Here is a 16,704-nt window from a genome sequence, read left to right as displayed (position 1 = left end):
TTTTTTAAGCTTGTATTGTTAACGAGCTTATATAGTTTAGTTCTGATTAAATAATACGTCTCATGTCAGTTGGTAAATGATTGAAAACAACGTCCAACGGTGGTACTAGCATATTTTGTATTTTTTTAAAAAACAAAACAATGTTTCGGTCGTTTAGATAACGTCCTGGCTCTCATTAGGGATTAAAATCTAGAAGTAATAAAAAATTCTTTACAATACAAATTTTAATAAATTCCAATGAACACAAATTTAGTTGAGTGTATAACATACCTCTAACTCTTACGAAAGGGATGTAAAATCGTAATGTAGATAGAGTTCCAAGTTTAGCGGATTTTAACTCTGCACATACACAAATGACATAGTATATGCGCGCAACACAATTTAATAAGAATCGCAAGCAGTTCCTTGTGAGAAGCACATAAACAGTACGTGTGTTCCTAATACTATAAATGAAAGACGTTTTTCAAATCATGTACAATAAGGTTATCCTCTTTTCTAATTGACTTAACGAGAAACTTAGAACAATTTTTTAGTTTCTCTGTAGCTTGTTGTCTATTAATTTTTTTATTGAAGTAATGTATATTTAACTTTTCAGAAAAAGGCATTTTCTGTAATTTTTTCTTATAATTATATAGTCTTGTTTTAGTAAGGCACATTTTTACATTATTGGTTACATATTATAATACATTATTGTTTACACATATTTTACGATACTGGATACAGTTTTTCAATTGTTTAGTGTGGTGATGATGTCACATAGACCACTTCAGTAAAGAATCTAAGTGATAGGCAATTTTTCTGCCAGAAGGTTGTCCATCCATTCACGAGAAGCATTGCGTGGTAAAAAGGCACATGTGAAAATACTCAGAGGTAATTGCTCGAAAGAGTTGCACTAACCGGTAATCGAACCGTGGTCTCTCGGGTGCCGACCCGCAACCCAGTCGACCAAGGTAATTGCGTAAAGTCGCGTGCTGTAATGGTTAATATAGTGGTGCGAAATACAGAATATTCTAGCTGTTTGAATTGCGAGAGCTTATAGTACGAAATTTTTGAGGTTCGTTATGTATTTATTATCGATTTCTTAAATTATTGAGGTACTTCTACACAAGTTATTTTAAAAAATAATTTATAAAATAAATTTGTACACTAAAAACATATCTAAAGGTTACTGTAAGTTTCATGATAACTTATGTTATTGATTTTCCAAAAAAAATTTTCCTGACATAACATGATTTTCTCAGGGATAATAAAGTATTCAGAAAATAGTTTGGTATTTATTTCAGTTCCTCTTCTGAGAAAAGTATTTTGTAAGGCATGATGTTCTTAAAAAAGATTAAGTGGTTTTTTTTTTTTTTTAAGAGTCGGGAGATGATACAAATGTACAGTTATTTATTTATAACTTACGATATTTGTTATGCGCGCCATAAAATTACGTATATAATTTACTAATCTATCAGTGTTATTTGTGGCTTTGAAAACACTTTGAAGATCTTATGACAAGACTCTACACACTGTCATAGCTCATACAATTTTGTCTCTTCAACAAAAACGCGCATCTAGTAACATGGTGATGGCGTCGATTTTGTAACTCGTGCCACCTGCCAAAATTTGAAACAAAAATTTTTATAAAATGTAGTATGATCTTCAAATAAAGGTTACACAATTATAGTTCTTCTTATTTTTAACTATTGAGGATGAGATGGGTACAACCAAAAAGTTTGAAAAATAAATACACGTACATGCACATGCATATCAAAAGTGTGAATAATACATAAAATAGTATAAATACACAATGTTGACCTTAGGTGCATAAATAATTAATAAGAAATCAAATTCGTAATTAAAAAAGTATCAAATGTAAATTTCACATAAATGTGTTTATAATAGCAAGTGTAAATATGTCAATATTATTAAATTTTAATAACGTAAGACATCCAATGACAGTTAGTAAATAACTAAAAACAATGTCCAATGGTGGTAGTATCATATTTCTCATGTATTTAAAACAAAACAACGTTTCGGCCGTTTGTATAACATCCCGGCTCTCATTAGATACAAAAATCTATAAGAAAAAAAATTCTTTACAATACAAATTTTAATAAATTACAATGAATGCAAATTTAGTTGAGTGTATAACATACCTCTGATTCTTACAGGAAGGATGTAAAATTGTTATGTAGTCAGAGTTTTAATGTACATCCAGTTAATCCTCTTTTCTATTGACCTAACGACAAACTTATAACAATTTTTGAATTTCTCTGTACCCTATTGTCTATTGATATTTTTTGAGGTAATGTTTATTTAGCATTTAGAAAAAGGCGTTTTATGTTATTTTGTTCTATAATTACAATTTGTATCTTATCAAAATTAAATTTTTTTTGCTAATTTAAAGTTATGTTGTGAATTCTCAATGGCTATTGTCCTGAATTATAATTCACCGTTGGGACATGTAATAATAACAACATTACTTTCCAAAAGAATACAGTACTGACACAGATACTTCGAGACATAAATAAGTAATCAAGATCAATATACTTGAATTTTATGTAGTTTTTAGTACTTCTTTTGTTTTTAGTCAAAATCAAAGTTAGTGTAAAAGTTAGTAGGTTTCGAAGTTAAAAGAGCTTGAAGTTAGCAGCTTATCACATTTTTAGCTTATCAGAATTCAAATCATAAAATTTACTAGGTTTTAAAGCCATGAAATTTTAAATTATCTAATTTACTGAGGCTAAAGGTCCTAAACGCTTTGAGCATAAAACTTTGTCTATTAATATTTTCATCCTTGTAACGTATATTTAATATTTCAGAAATAAGGCGTTTTTTAAAATTTTTTTCTAAGTCTAAAATTTTTATCCTTTCGAAATTACGGTTATAAGCAAACCTAATGCTATATTGTGATAGTACAGATCCATCTCTTTTTGTGTGCCGCTTTTGTGTTCTGCCATTCTTAAGTTAAAAGCTCTTGATGTTTGAGCGACATAACAGCAGTTGCAATCCGCTTATAGTATGTGGTAAACAAAATTTTTTTCATTGAGTTTATATCAGTTATATCATTTTCAAGAGAAACGATCGAATTCAATTAATTGTTGAAATTGTATTTAAGACCACTGTAAAGTTTTTTGCAATAATATTAAGTCAATAAGAAAGGAGGACTAACTTAAACTACATGATTTGGCGGGCCTATCTCATTTATATAGTATTAGAAACATATGTGCTGCTTATATGCTTCTTAAGAGGAACTACTTGCAATTCTAATTTGATTGTATTGCGTACCGGTACTTATGTCATTTGTGTACATGCAGAGTATAAAAGCAGCTAAACATGAAACTCTGACTACATTACGATTTTACATCCCTTTCGTAAGAGTGAGAGGTACGTTATACACTTAACTGAACTTTTGTTTGTTCTATATTATCCAAATGTCCTAGCTAGATTAGGGGGGTAAAACTGCCGTAGCACTACAAAATCTGAAAAAATTCATGTATGTAGTGTACTGTAAAAAAAATTTTTTGAAAATTTTTTCAGACCCCAATCCACTCATGAGTTTACTGGCCCCAAACGGTGAACTTCGATTTTTTAAAGATATCTCCGCTATTTCTTAACCGATTCCAAAAATCCTTATTGTAAGTTGAAGACAAAAATAATTCATGGAAACTGAAATTTTTTTCATAATTTTTGGCGCCCAATTCAAACTTTAGAAAACGTTCGAAATTATCAAAAAGCCGTACTTCTGAGAGTTTTATCGGTACAGACAAGAAAAAAATTTATAAATTGTATTATATAGTATGCTATTGCTATGACTTTTTCCGGATTTTTTGAGACTTGGCTACCTGGATAAAAAAAAACAAGAACCATTTTTTAACCCATTTTTTCCCTATAATGGCTTCAATATGCCTCAAATAAACTATAGAAAAAATTGATACATTATTTTTTGGCACTTTACTCAAATTATTTATGCTTTATTAAGACGTTTACTTACATACAAAAGTGGAAAAAAAGTTTGTACGATTTATAAAGTTGAAAAAAATGTGAACAGAATTGAGTGTACGCTGAATATCAGTTAAAGTAACAGGTACGTGCAAAGCATTATTAAAAAAGATGCATGTAACTAAATACTTTCATAACATACTATTTAGTTTCATTTGAGCCCCAATAAAACAGAAACTCAATACTACAGAACTATTTAAATACAAATATTTAGCTGGCTCTTCAATTGTAAAAACTTGGGAGTGTAGTTGACGGGTTCTTGATGGGCATTTGGTAGATATTGACAAGTACTTGATGGTCAATTAACAGGCACTTAGTAGACACTTGACAGGTACTAAGCGAGCACTTGGTGGGTACTAGAAGGGTATTCGGTGGGGACTTGGTAGACACTTGTAGAGTCCTTGACGTACTTTTTTGCAGGTACATAGTGGGCAGTTGGCAGGTACTTGCTGGATACTTGGTGGGCACTTGACTCCTACTTAGCGGGCATTTAGTGGGTACTAAATGGGTACTTAATGGGTACTTAGTGAGTATTTGTCGGGCACTTGACGGATACTTGACAGGCCCTTGAAGCGTACTTAGCAGGTATTCGGCGTGCACTTGGTGGGAACTTGGCGTTAAAAACAAGCCCGTAGAATGACTTTGACTTGCCGATTAAGTACCCGTTAAGTGCCTGCCAAAAGCTTGCCAATTACCTACCAAGTGCCAACAAGCGCTTGCCAAGTGTCCTAAGTACTAGGACAATGCCCATCAAGTTACTGTCAAATGTCAGTCAAGTTCCTGCTAAATGTCCGTCAAATGACTGTCATGCATTTGCCAAGTTCTTATCAATTAAAAGCCAACTAAGTACTTGTTGTGTAATGGTTTTGTAATTTTGGTTTTCTCTTTTATTGAGGCTTTAATCAAACTCAGGTAAAGTTTTGGCGTAATATTGTGTTAAAAGTGGCTTTTGGGGGTGGGCGACTTTGAACTAGGGGGGTGTAGTTAAACGTAACCGCTGGCACTTCGGGAGAGCCAAGTCGTCCCTTCGTGGACGAACGATGAAGGTGGTATCGCCTTGACGTCGTAGGAGCAGTGAGTACGCTGGCTTCGTCAAAGTTTAGAGCGTTGAAGGAGGGTAATGTCAGAGCCGTAATTTTTTACGGCCTAGTTGACCTTGCTGGGGTTTTCGATGTTACCTTGAAGATCGTCCCCATGTTGAGAGATTTCTGGGTCTTGGACCTTAGGCAATTTATATATACTTGTGAGGCGTGAGAGAGAGATAGGAGGGGCGTATGGTGAGGTTTAAAGAAAGTAATGGAGTGGTTTAGTGTACAGTGATTTTTATTGAATATGTACTTTAGTACTACCACTGCTTCGTATATTTTAATTATACCAAGTGAGTAATTCATGCATTGCACGTATATGCATGATCTGAGGCGATGTCGATGGTCGTCACGCAGTCCTTCTTATATACTTTACGTTGCCTTTTTACTTGCGATGTTCACTAAAGACCAGTAGTTGCCACCTGGCGAGCGGTAGACTGTACTATTAAGAGCAAAGTTTGAAGTCGGAGCTGCGCGCGATATTTCAAAATTCAAATTTATGTAAGACGATCGAATTTAAAGAAAATTAGTTATTTTAATATATAATAATTATTAAAATAATACCCCTGACGGTAACAATTAATATAGTTTAATACTTTTTAATGCATCTATTATCTGGGACTCTAATTATTAGCAAACAGTTTAGTCAAGTCATGTCAAGTTATCCTATAAGTTTTTGGTAAATCTGTAGACGTGATTGTTTAACTATAAAAGGTTAAAGTCTTGCAACTTGTTGACAAGTAGTAACTGTAGTAATTAGTAATTTTGTAGTAATTAGTAATTTTAACTGATCACAAAACGCTGATTTACACTTTTTTCCAAAAAGTCGAAAAAGCCATTCACTGTCAAAGCCGTCAGCTTAGCTATATTTCTTAATTTGTATGAGTTGATTTACAAAAAGCCTGCCTTCCCGTCGATTTTAACACCCTCGATCTAGAGCAATCTTAAAAAGCAGATAGCAAGCTTGCTGAGCTTCAAAATAATCCCAAAAAACTTTTGCTGAAATTCAAAGATATTGAGTGGGGTAGGGTCACCATCGCATGTTTTGTGACGTGACGTGACAAGTGACATATTTTGTCCTTATGTTTTGAAGCTCCTTCACAGTCACGTTTTCGATCTTCCTCATGATCCCACGCATCTGAACGCAAATTTCGCTGATGCTATCATTTGACAGCGCTACGTTATGTCCGTGATGCACAAAGATATCGAGGCATGGTGCAGATCTCACTTAGACTGTCAAGCATCAAAAGCGTTGCACTACGTTACGAATACTCCTTGTCATTTTTTTGCCCCAGACGCGCACTTAAGCATATCTACGTGAATATTATCGGCCCGTACCCAAGTCTTTAAAAAACACCTCTGCAACAGCAATCTCAAAAGCTTTTTCCAACAACTGGTTATCTCTATTTGGTTATCCGTTAACTTTAACGACTGACTAAGGATTTTAGTTCAAGTTTCAAACTTTATAAACTCTGTTTAAGTTGATAGATACCAACCAATGTCGTACAGTGTGCTACTATCCAGCTTTTAAAAGCATAATTGAACGCTGGCATATCAGTTTAAAAGCAGCCTTCTTGTGACAGAGCGCCAGTGCTTATTGAGTTTTCTAGCTTTCCACAGTTCTTCTGGCTGAGTTAGCACGGTGGTTAAACACGGATGTTACCCTAGTTGACTTCCTGTACGATGCCACGTTCATCGCTCCTGGCGAGTTTTGTCTTAAAGACTCCGCGACTAACCTGCAATATTTGTTGGAGGAATTCAGTGAGCATGTGATTAATATCAAGCCAGTCCCTGTTGAGCATTGTTAAAAACCCAAGTCATTATTGTTTAAGCACCTGCATACTTGCTTACATGTTTTTTTATGTTTACAAAATCCCTAGAGAGACCGTACCAGGGTCTGGATAAGGACATCAAACGAATTTCTGATCTGTACCTTACTACAATCGTATAAATTGAAACATTTATTAATTAATATTTAACATTATTATATCACAGCAGTAATATGCTATTTGGCATAAAAAATGAAAGTATAGAACTTTTATAATTATGAAATCAGCGTTTGAAAATATACGACGATTTTTATCATCATAGAATTTTTAGTATGAAATTCAAGGCTAACCCATCCTTTAATTTCGTAAAATTAATTTTTTACCAAAACTCAAAATTTTCAAGACGAATGTCCAAGTTATAATATGCATGAAGACTTTAGTAATGTAAGCATTTCTTTTTTTTTAATGTGGGAATTTATAAATACAGTATTTTTATACATCATTTTGTTTTTATGTTTTTACTTGTTAGAGTTCTAATTTTTAAGATACTTTCTATGTATTTAAAAAGTTTAATTTCTTAGAAAAAAATAAAAAATTATAAGGAATAAAGTTTAAAAACAAATAATAAAATTTTTAACGATCAAAAATTTCTTGCCATAAATGTTTTCAATGTTTGCTTGGTTCTCTGAACAATTTTGAATAAATATAATTTCAGGACTTTTACATCTTCATACTAATACGTATAGTTGACCATGAGAAAACAAAGGTCTTTTGTAGTAAAATCCTAATTTATCAAAACTTTGACCTTGCAATTTAATGATTGTTATAAAAAAGCTAGAACTATTGAAAATTGTTTTCTGTATATCGGAAACGGTAAAAGTAAACTATTACTGGTATTAACCGTGATTCTGGGAATGAAAACTTTATCACCAGATTTTTCACTAGTTATTATTTCTCCTTCTAAAATATATTCAAATAATTTTGTTATACGTTGTCTAGTTCCATTGCACAATCCACTAAATATCCTCAAGTTTCTTATCAACATAATTATAGCATCTACTTCAAAATTTGAAATATGTGGCTGTAATCCTTCATGTATGTTATTTAGAGTTTCTATGGAAAAATTTTTGTTTATTTTTTTATCAGTGCGATCACTACTTTTATATTTTGCATAATCTATGCTGTAATAAGTATTTTTTTTTTTTCTGTATAAAACTCAAAATTTCATTATTTGAAATGTACGAAAGTTTGTTATGAGTTGTTAGAATTACTTTGTATCGGCAGCAATTTATACCATCTCTGTAAATTTTTTTAGAAACATCATCAGTTTTTCATACCTGTAGAATTTCTAAAGACTTTATTGTTCTATTTCCAATGTATATTAACAACCATAAATATTTTAAATCTGTACACTGCATATTATTTTTCAATTTTATGATTTTACAATATATCCATAGAAATGAACACCTTGTAGTTTAACTAGTTACAGAACTTTAACACTTATACTTTATTACGTTGTCTAAAACCGCCTCTTAAAACAAATGATTTTCCACTAAATGGAGTATTATCATCACATAAATCTTTCAAAGTTTTATCTACTATTTCCAAAGTTTTTGAGGGATCATTGAAGCTTCGTCACAAATAATTACATTTACTGCTCGTAATTTTTTTTTGTTAGCTTCGTTTTCTATGAAAGAACTTTCAATGTTGTTTACATCTAATCGTCATAAAAATGTTCTATGACTTGTCATTTCTTAAGGTAATCAAATTAAAGCAGTTTTAGTCCAAACAAAAAATAAAAAATTAATGTTTTGTACAAAAATATTTTTCCAAAACCTCTTGGACCATCAATAAAATATAATTTTGTATAATTAATATTAATTGTTAATTAATATTAGTGAATGATTGCCACTTCATGAACTTAAATTTAAAATTGGTACAAAGCGTTCATTTGAAATTTTTGTTTATCAGACGACTTATGTTACGGTACACAGTTGTGAATTACTAAATTGATGAAGTATAACGTAGAAGGCAAAATAGTTACGGGAAAAAAATTGATAGTAATGTTTTTATTTCAAAAATTGCAATAAATACCAAAAATACTTCATCATTACCTTTCATTTCATACAGAAAAAAATTCCCATTAGTTGTAGCATTTGCTATGACTATAAACAAGTCTCAAGACCAGAGTTATTATAATGTGAAATTATTCTTGAAAAACCTTTTTTTTCTCATGGTCAATTGTACGTGGCTTTATCGAGATGCAGAAATAAAAGTATAATTTTCAATTAAATCGATAGAGAAAACGTTTTGAATATTGAAAATATAGCTTGAAAAAAAATTTTTGATTGTAAGTTACATTTTATCTTATAATAACAACATGATTTAAATATTCTTATACGTATGGACAAAATTTATCACCGAATGATACATCCCATCAATGTATATCGTGTTTATCTATTGTACCAATTGAAACATTAATTTAAAACAGAATAGGAATAGACCTGAGTCTTCGTGATTTTTTAGGGCTTTGTAAGTTGACTCATAAAAGAAGTCTGAATGCGAAACATCCACGGTTTGTTTTATTGATGAAATAAATGTAATTCAAATTTATATATATGTATTGGTTTTATTGACACGTATACAAAATAATCTAGTACATACACATAAAAATTAACATTTTACGCACAATTTATCATAAATGATAATGAAAAAAAAAACTTAGCGTACCAAGAACTTTGTACTTAGAAATAAATTAAAATACAATTAGTATGAATTGATTCTTAATCGTACTCTCAGTTTTATAAATGAAATAGTTAATAATTATTCGTATGTATAAAGTCCATCTGTTTGACATCTGAGCGGTGTGGAAAAATAAATGAAAAAATAGTTTGTTGTAGAAAAAAAATATGTTCTTATTGGTTAACATTCTTTACAAAAAAAAATTTTCACAGTACAAAAACATATATGATATATTATTTTTATGATGTATTTAATTGTATTTTCATTGAAAGACTTTGAGTAAAACATGAATTAATAAATAATCTTTTAACTACCAAAATAAATTTTTTTATGTGGTGAAATGTTGCTTGGAATGCCCCACACAGTTTACTATATGATATAACAGATAACTTTATAATTTAATATATATTTATAATGCACTTTGTGGAGTGACCCCCTATACATCAGTTATGACTTTAAATTTCTTCTTGACGATAAGATGAATCATGTCGATTAGACAGTTTTGTTTCAAAGTAATTTAACTATGAAGCAGATTAAAAATAATAGATTAATCCAAATACTATACGTACACGTCTGTATAATCATTAAGGTCTGTGAAAGACTGTATGATCTCTGACAGGTTTACCAAAGAAGTGTGGAGGGAGGTCACGAAAAAATGGGTCTGAGGGCGGTCTACGGGGGCTGTTTGGGATTTTGGAAAAAATTGCAATGTCTCATACTAAGGAAGAAAATGATGGGGGGTTTTACCTTATTTTGTGAGGGTCAGTGGGGGTGGTGGGGGGCTGTGGGGGTTGTGTGGACTTCCCCACCGAGATAACTATACAATATAGGAAGATGTTCATATATATACGTACATTAAAAGTTTATATAATACATTAAATGTATATTTAAGTACAATAAATATATTATTTAATTGACAACTAAATATTATTGTCACATTTTGTATGTTGTAACAAAAAAAGCCAACCATCTTTGAAAACCACGGATGGATTAAACTGCTGTCAGCCAAAACAAACAAGTTATATCGTTTGAAAATTATATTACATTATACTGTGTAACAATGATTAATGAAATTGAAACATTAATATTGTCGAAAAAATAATTTTTTTATTCTTTTGAAATGATAAAACAGAGCATAAATTATACGATGAATAATTTTGTTTTGAGTATGGGCATTAAAATTAAATCTACTTATCTTTTATAAAAAAAATTACTTCACTCGCATCATTGTTGACTTCAGTCTCATTTTTTCTTTTATTTCGCAATAATTATCATCGTTAGATTTACATGTTGATAAGGTAGTATATATTTGACCATATAATATCATCGCTGAGGGTAGATCCCACTTGTGTGCGCGCGCGTGCGTGCGTGATGTGTGTGTGTGGGTGTATGTGTATATTAATTAAAGGTGATCTACGTGGACATTATTGGAAAAAAATGTTACAAGATCTATTACGAAGGCAAAATCATAGTTATGTTACAAGTCCGCAAAAATTTTTATTAGTATCTATCTTATAAACATTCTATTAAATATATCTCTTAAGAGCACATCTTCTCTTCCATCCCCCCCCCCCGCTTAACTTGAGGAGCATCTGTAACTATCAGTCCCCCCTGAAAAATAAGTGGACGTATAGAAAGATCACTAAGCTTCTTGGGATTTGTTTGCATAATTGTAGGAGTCTTCTCTGTGACCCCCCGCTGCTCTTTATAAAGTAAGAAATAATTTCGTAGACTCGTCTGTTATTTTAATCTAATAAAACTTTTTATTACTTTTTACATCCCCTCTTTTACAGCCACACAGAGCACAGCTTCGCCGTCATTCTTTGCACTATGTTTGGAATACATACCTCCGTTCTAAGACTCCCATAATTTTTTAAATATTCAATAAATGTGTCTGTCATCTTAACCCAGTAAAGTTGTTATGTTGTTATCGTTCCTACCCTACTCTTCACATAATCTTTACAACTACCATATTCCTTTGCGGTGTACAGTTATTTATTTTTTTCATTAAATTTATTACTTTATTAAAAACTTTAAAGTCTAAAAGCTGAGGTAATAAGGTTCCAAAAAAAAAACACTTATAATAAATAAAATATGGCAGCTAGGAGTTTAGTGGAAAAAATATTTTATTATGAATACTAAGATACCTTGAAACTAATGTATATAGTTCATTTACATATTAAAATTCAGGTATAATACTATTGATTAATTTTCCTCGTACTAAAAGATCATATAATAAAATGCATTACATTAAACAATCTTGTACAGGCATAGTTTAAATAGCAGGCAATTTTCATACCCTATTTATCATTCAAGCAATTTTACTTCATTATTAAATTTTGAAATTATTTAATCTTTTACTTTGAATTTCGTTCGATTTATATTCCAATCTTCTGTTTATTTAAATATTGTATTAAAGTCATGAGTTAAAAAACCATTAAATTTTTTGATAAACTGAAAAGTGTTTTTTATGCATACTTTTATAACAAAAACACTGGATACAGTTGTTTCATTGATTTTATATGTTTTTTTAGGCGTAAGGAACATGTTTTTTTGATAAAGTGATTATACGTGTTTTTTACGTAATAAATTACAAAGTAACAGTCATTCTTACAAGTTATTTGACAAAGTATACTACTCGCATGATTTACAGTGCAGGAATTAGTTTATTTTATCATCGATGACAGAAACCTTAGTTTGTTTTTCAGGAGCTATTTTAAATTGAATTTTATGGATTGCTATACCATAGCTAGTGAAAATGGGAAACTGTTTTCTGATTATGTTAATTTTATCCATGACAATGAATTATATTCAAGTCGTTCTATGGAATGTTTTTTGCCAGTTTGTTACTCAATACAAACACTTGTAACTTAACCTAAGGTATCTTCATAAACCGAAATCACTTTGCCTGAAGGCCCATTTACTAACCCTATTGTAACATTAATATTTCATCTTAATATAATTATTAAGTCAAGTTTTATCCTTTTGACTCGTTCAAGTCCATGATCATTAACTTCTTTTTTGTCAATTAATTTCAAAAACTTTCTTTTCAAAGATTTTCGTACACTTAAACGAATTATCAGTATCAAAAATATAATCTTCAGTATCAATTTTTGGAAGCATAAGATTATTAAAAATGTAACACACATTTTTAGTAGATAATAGGTATTTGTTGGCATAGCCTCTAAATCAATACAGAACTTCTCAAAAACTGCATCGCAATTGTTACTATTGAATTTGATTTTACTTTTTTTTAAAATATTAAAATCTGTTTCCGTTTAGAAACCCAGTGTAATCGTGGAAAGAATTTCACTATATTCTTTTTTTTTTTTTGTCGGATATATAGTGTTTATTCATCGCTATTAAATTAGCCCCATAAATCAGTAGTACCTGAAGCACTTACGTATTGATAAATTTTTCTTATTTGCTAGCTTTTGAAAAGCAAATACCTCGTGGACAGGTGGAAGTTGAAGTACATCACCAAATAATATTATATGTTTTTTTCTGATCTACCTATCCTCACGGTTTGTTGTATTAAAAATTTTTCAAAGTCTGAAATGAGCTTAAACAAATCCAACATCTTAAATCATCGAAACGTCATCAATAATTAAGAGATTAATTTTCCTCAAGCTAAGTCTTATTCGTTTTAAAGCTGCAGGGGATAATTCTTTGTACTTGGCAGTTCATTCATATTCTACTGGTAATTGTAATAATCAGTGAATAGTTGATCCGTAAATAATGGACGTATCTATCCCAATTAGTGATGTGACGGCTGTTCCTTTATTCCAAACGATTTTATTCCACAGCACAATTGTTTCATTGACAAAACTCTTTTCATAATGGAAATCAATATTGAGCTTATCATTTGTAATTGTAAGTTCTCTGGAACCATACCAAAGCACTGGTTTTTTTTTGTACACTCGATTGGTATTGCTAAATTTTTTCAAGTTGTTATCAATTAGTTACTGTGTTAAAGATTGTTTTTATAAACGAGATATACTTTTGGCAAGTATATAGTTTGGTATACGCTTAATCATGTTTGTATCATTGCAAATAAAGCATTTTGTAATCGAATTTAATTCATTAATTATAGAAGACTTAAGAATATTTGATTTGTAACTAAGATGTATAATAAATTTAGCAGTATTTTGTTGTTTGCAAAAAATGTACCATTGGTGAACAAACTTCTTTAAAGCTGTGATATCAAAAGTTTGTTAAAAGAAACAGATTTTGAAAATGTTATCTAAAACACTATCAGTATGATCTGCTAAAACATTTTTTCTTCAATTGTTCTACAATCCAATAAACTCTGAAGTGAAGTGTTTATATAGCAAGGTACACCATTGTAGATGGGGAATCCAGTAATATTGTCTCTTTTGTTTCGTAGTAGAACATTTATGTCAAATGATTATATTTTGTAAATGCTTTTATTAGTTGTACTTGCTTGTCTAGTAATAACATCTATATTTGTCGTATGCTTTAGCAATAAATCATTAACATAACTACTTTGAATACATTTTTGACCCAATGATTGATAAAATATATCGACAACTGTTACATCGATTTGTAAGTAATTGTTTTAGTAGCACTTAATTTTGTTTAATGCCTGAAATCGAGCAAGGTTTTAAACATTAGTTGGTGTCATCAAATTTTTGTGTGTAACCAAGCGTGCCATTACTCTTATGCAACTTGAGGTGATTCTGACCTAATTTTTTTTTTTTATTAGAAAACGTGGTATTTGTACCATTTAGATTGAATTTTTCTAGATATATTAAATATACTCAATTTAAATTATGGGCTGTATTTAAAATTGGACTTATGTGTCATCAACTTGGTACCATTTACCATGACTTTGAAGTATGTCAGTATAATGGACACATTCTATGCTACTTCGGTGATGGAATATTATTCTAACTACTGTATAAGATATAACTTCGACTAAGTAATCTTTTATAATAATGGTAACATTAATTAGATTTATGATATAAAAATCATCGCGCACTTTATTGGTGGTATCCCATAAAGACAGTTTGAATACTATTATTGCACCTTTTGTTTGTATCTGAAATTTTTGTTGAATCTTATTATCCTATTTATTTATACAATGTATATTAATATTTTTCTAGTTATACAAATTATACTTGATAACTTCTTGTATTAAAAGTGTTGTTGGTAATTGTATTACGGGATTTAGTACTGATATATTAAATAAGCAACTTGGGTAACTGTCAGTAAAATTAATCTCATTGCAAGACTAACATTTCTCTGTAACAATATATTTTTGTTTTGTAGCAAATAATTAATACTAATTGATTCATGGCAAAGTTGCATAATAAATTCAGCAACATTCTTTTGCCTTTTAAGAGTATATTGATGATGAGCAAAGACTCTCATTTTCTGAATGTCAACACTTTCGTTCGACAAATATTTGTGAAACATTTCATTTAAAACATTTAATTAGGGATTCATTAAAAATATTTCTTTAATTCACTATACCCTGAAGGGATGCATTGGCATAAAAAAATACACCATCTGAGTTTGGCAGTCCTCTAACATGCAAATCTTGAAATGGTAAGTTCGGATCTTTTTTCTTAGACGATGTATAAATGTGTAAGAACACAGTTATTTATATGCGAATTATGGTTATAAAACATTGAAAAATGAGAGATAGTATTTGTTTCTAGCACTGTTCACAGATGGTTTTGCAACAATAGATGATTATAAACGACAATACTCGGATTTGTGTCCAAACATAAACATGTAGCAAATACAATAGAAAACACACCACAACCAATAACATTTAATTGGCTTAACACTTCTGTAGAATAAACGGGACTCTCGTCAAAAAAGGAAAACAATTTTTTTGAAGTTATACGGATAACTGAGGGTATTATTCTGATTTTTTTTATCTTAAAAAATCAGTCCGTGAAATTGATTTAATTTTTTTTTTTTTTTTTTTTTTTTTATATTACACTTAAAAACTACTGCATTCCGCTTTTATAAATGTATGAACTCATAATATTGATTTAAAAAAAGGTTTGAAAGATCAGCTGCCAATGCTGGTATTATTGTGGGCCTGTATGTATTATTGTGCACGTATTATTGTTGTCAATTTCAATGGTAAATCAACGTTGCATCCGCAATAATACCACCATAGTGGAAGACGTTATGTGTGCACTAGTTATTGCCGACGTGATACTTTGTTATGCAAATGTCATGTTTTTAACGCTATTTTGGAACTTAATTTCGATGAATTGGTTACTCTATAACTTACTTTAACGATTTCAAGTGCTTACTCACCATGACTCATTACACTTGAAATATACGCATTATTCAAGAGTTTCGCAATAACTGGAGCAACCGTAACAATACCCTTACTTACCCCTACTTCTATAGTCGCCTCATGAGTGAGAGTAAATCAACGATTTCAGATTGGTGACCTTGTGAAAATGTGTAATGAAGGTGGGATTTAACAGTTTCTGAATGGATTTAAACTTGAACGTCGGATCACCAGCACGCTAGCCAAGACTCTTACCCACTCTGCTATGCGGGGGCCCCAATATAAGCAATTTGATTACTTCTTGTTATGGTGTGGTTTGTAAATTATTTTTAATTTGAGTTTTTATATACTATATATATCAATCAATTTAGTTTGATTACAAATTATATTAGAAAACAAATTATTTAATAAACTAATTTTTTTCGTTAAACATTTTTTTTGAAACTCAGAAATTTGTTAGCGGGAAAAAAGTTTGAAGAGGTAAGAAGCGTAAATATATGCAGCAAAGCTGGCAATTACTTTTCTCATATAAAAAAATAACAACTTGTGAATCTATTTTAAAATTTAACAGTTTTACCTAAAGGTGCTCTCCAATACAAACAGAAATTGGGAGATTTCCGTAGATAATATAAATGCAATTTTACGAGATTTTTTTTTATGGTTACATGTTGAATTGTAATTTTTTTTAATCAAACATGTAAAAAAAGGTACAGTTAAACGATCTAAAAAATTTTCAAGCGATGTTTTGTGTTATTTTTAATATACGTACAACGTTTAAATAATATCTGTCAAAAAAGTGTATGTGTATTATAAAAGGACATTCACTGGCATGACATACTAC

At 30.4% G+C, this 16,704-nt stretch overlaps 1 protein-coding gene across 1 annotated transcript in view; it reads left to right on the top strand.

Moving 5' to 3' along the window:
- The window catches only part of LOC111642868 (pyruvate dehydrogenase E1 component subunit alpha type II, mitochondrial-like), a 357,445-nt gene that overhangs the window by 206,428 nt on the left and 134,313 nt on the right, over window positions 1-16,704 (top strand). The gene's annotated exons all lie outside the window — the stretch shown is intronic.

The sequence above is a fragment of the Copidosoma floridanum genome, unplaced genomic scaffold (assembly GCF_036245765.1).
Source record: "Copidosoma floridanum isolate Cflo_tuat_1 unplaced genomic scaffold, Cflo_Japanese_pri ptg000027l, whole genome shotgun sequence".
NCBI classification, from domain to species: Eukaryota; Metazoa; Arthropoda; class Insecta; order Hymenoptera; family Encyrtidae; genus Copidosoma; species Copidosoma floridanum.
The sequence above is the reverse complement of the archived record's forward strand: the minus strand, read 5'-3'. Positions and strand labels throughout refer to the sequence as shown.